The sequence below is a fragment of a genome, unplaced genomic scaffold (genome assembly GCF_019419815.1).
Source record: "Pyrus x bretschneideri cultivar Hongxiangsu unplaced genomic scaffold, Pyrus_bretschneideri_v1 Contig43, whole genome shotgun sequence".
Classification (NCBI taxonomy): Eukaryota; Viridiplantae; Streptophyta; class Magnoliopsida; order Rosales; family Rosaceae; genus Pyrus; species Pyrus x bretschneideri.
Window position 1 is genome coordinate 3,334,426 of NW_025999757.1, and position 3,411 is coordinate 3,337,836.

The 3,411-nt window shown below is 35.3% G+C and overlaps 1 long non-coding RNA gene across 1 annotated transcript; it reads left to right on the forward strand.

Annotated features, from left to right (window-relative positions):
• The first annotated feature begins 206 nt into the window (after window positions 1-206).
• On the forward strand, window positions 207-2,703 carry LOC125469487. The gene is made up of 2 exons (XR_007251774.1): window positions 207-388; window positions 2,159-2,703. It is a non-coding gene; the product is annotated as an uncharacterized LOC125469487 (long non-coding RNA).
• The last annotated feature ends 708 nt before the right edge of the window (window positions 2,704-3,411 follow it).

Below are 3,411 nucleotides of genomic sequence, written 5' to 3' on the forward strand. Positions count from 1 at the left end.
ACATTTATTTTAACTCCGATTTTGATGATTTTTTACAGCTACACTTCTTGACCGTATATGAATACAATGAATGAACTCGATCTTCAATTTAAAATATTTACACTAATAGATACCATAAAATCTTATATTATATGAAAAGTGTTAGTGAATTTATATATTAAATTAAATTTAAAAAATTGGTGACTATTGGATTGGTTGAGATTTAATCTCAGTTGTCCATTGGGCATTAGGTTGGACTTTGGATCCTCTTCTCTTCTCAGACAGGCTTCTCGAATCTCTCCCGCTCAGCTCTGCATCTCCCTCGCCTTCGCAAGTCATAACCTTCCTCCTCATCCTCTTCCGTGTAGCGGCCCTCTCTGTGAACTTCAGCTCTGCATCTCCGTTCAAGGTTCGATCTGTATTTTGTGTTTTGTAGTGCCTGATTGTGATTGTGTGTAGCGGCTGTAGTCTCTCGGTCTCACTCTGTGAACTTCGCAACTTCCTCCTCACCCTCTTTCAAGCATGAATGTCCTCAGATTTATTGTATCTTAGGCGATATGCTGCAGCAGCTTTCATTAATCCATTTAACTTAATTAAAATTAACAATTTAACACCAACCCATTTCTTCTTCGTACCAAAAAACGACATGGGAATCATCGTCGTACTATGAACTCACCTCCATCGCCATGGCTGACTCGCTTCCAAGCTCGGTTTTTCTGATGAGCTTCCAAAAAAAAAAAAAAAAGAAAAAAAAAGAAAAAAACACTAACACTGTTTATTATGGGGGTGTAGGATTGTCGTTTTAATATTATACATGTGCATAACTCTTGTAGTCATTATTATAAAGATTAATACAATGACGCCTCAGATTTATTGTGGTGAATTTATATTGAATTGAACAAATATTAGGAAATGAACAAATATTACATGAATTTCTCTTATTGCAGCACATATGCATGAATCAAAGTAGTTAATTGATTACAATTCAGCATGGGGGATTAGGTAGCTAGATTTAACCTGCACTAAGAGCATGTGTATTTTTTTTTTTTTTAGGCTCTTATTTTCAAATGTAGATGTAGTACTTAAACGACAAATGTATTTTAATGTTTTGAAGTAATATTTATGTGGCAATGTGTGATATTGCAAATTTAAGAAAAAAATATATTTTTCTTAACGGGTCATAATGGGTCGAGTCACTTTACCTGTTGGGTAAAGTGACCCGACCTGTTAAGAACCCAATAAGATAACAGGTGTGGCACGACACGACCCGTTAAGATAACAGGTGTTACACAAAACAATACGAACACGACAGACACGACCCATTTGTCAAGCCTAACTCACAGTGAGGATGCTAAGAAGACCTCTATGCTAATGGACCCCTTTCTCTCACACTTCATTCAAAATATAATTACATTCAAGTTTGGCGGAGGGATCCATGTTGCACAGAAAGCACAGCTCATCAAGTCAAGATATAGATCCAGTTTTGTGCACACCATTTTGACTCATCATTCATCACGATTCTGTTGAGAGTTGTCTCACATTGGTGAGGGACAAAGTTTGTTATGTGCTTATATGATCTTGGGCTACTCCTCATATTGCCAATTGGTTTTATGGTGTAACCTCAATTTCATCATGGTATTAGAGTAAGGTTGTTCATGTGTGAAGCCCAACAGCCACACGTGCTCCACGTCACCCAGTTGTTGTCCACGTGTAGGCTTGAAAATCCGCCACACGTGTGGGGGCGTTTTGAGAGTTGTCTCACATTAGTGAGGGACAAGGTTTGCTATGTGCTTATATGATCTTCGGCTACTCCCCATATTGTCAATTCGTTTTATGGTGGAACCTCAATTTCATCATGATAAACCATGTCAGCCGTACAAGTCGAAAAGTATGCCAAGTCAGCAATCCGGGTCATCTATGTTTGAAATCCCAGCTCCCGCTATTCAAACAGATTGCCACAGTTCAAATATCAGTCAAAGGATATCTGAACAATCCTAGTCCTAGCTTATCTACATCTCTTTTTAATCTGTTTAGTTGTTTTGTAAATTTGAAATACTTGTAATCTGTAACAAACATATTCATGTAATCTCTATAAATATGAAGCCAATGACTCACTCATAATTAACTGAGTTGAGCTTATGCAATTCAGATCCTCATACCCTACTTTAGTATCTTTCAGATTCATGCAAGCACATGGGAAAGCAATACTGCATCGCCGCATCTGAGATTTGCAGCTTTGGAGACGAAATCAAAGGAGATGCGGAAGAGAGTTACCTTTATCAGTGTCAAGAACTGAGAGGGACATGAGATACAGCTAGGGAGGCACGGCTGGGTATTTGTTTTTGAGGTTGATCTATGGCCGAAGAATGCTGAGATCATGGTGAAGTATGTTTTGGACCATGAAATTCATTGGAGGGGATGCGGCTGCTATGGTTTTTGAGGGAAATGAGACATGAATGGAGGAGTCTGCGGCTTTGGGCTCCAGGTGAAAGAGAAGGGGAGCTTCTCAAACGGCTAGGTTTGGGGCAACGAGGATACTGGGGCTTAATTTAGCTTAAGGGCACTTTGATTCGGGTCCAAAAAATTCAGTTGTTTTTTAATTGGGTCCAATTTTATTTGATTTCTATTACACCTGTTTTGCCCTTAGAAAATATATTTTTTTTTAATTCTATAAATTTGAATCTTCAAATACCTTTATCTACCCGTTTTCTAATTAAAAAGACATTATTACAAATCTTATAAGTTTATCAAAAATTAAAAGAAACATTGCCAGAGGTAGATAAAAAATAAGATAAAAAATTTGTGATGTAGGTAGAATCTATGATAGAGATAGACTATGAACAAAAACCCATTTTATAGATAGATAATACAAAATAATCTATGATACAGATAGACTATGAACAAAAACATATTGTATAGGTAGATAACATAGTTAATTTGTGATATATAGGTAGATAAACACAATTAATCTTAGATTATCAACAAAATAAGTTATATATATATATATAGGTAGATAAATACAATTATTCATGATGCAGGCATAATATAATATAAAAAGATAAAAAAAAAAATGGACGAGTGATATAGGTAGATAAAAACCAAAAAAAATCATGAAGAAAAATGATATTGAGGGAGGAAACACTAGAGAAAATGCTAATTCGATAGAACTTCAAAGTTAAAAAAAATATATATAAAAAGGAGAAAGAAGCCAAAAAAAAGATATTGTGAGGGAGAAACAAGAAAAGAGAATTGAAACAAGAAAAGAGAAATGAACAATTTGGGGGAGGAGAAGAAAAAAAGGAGATTTAAATCCCTAATACTATAATTAAGGATAAGATTAACATTAATCACACACTTAAAAAAAACAGTAATTACTTAATTGGTCAATTTAAGGGTAAATTTCGCAAGAGAATACAAATAAGCGTATGTGGA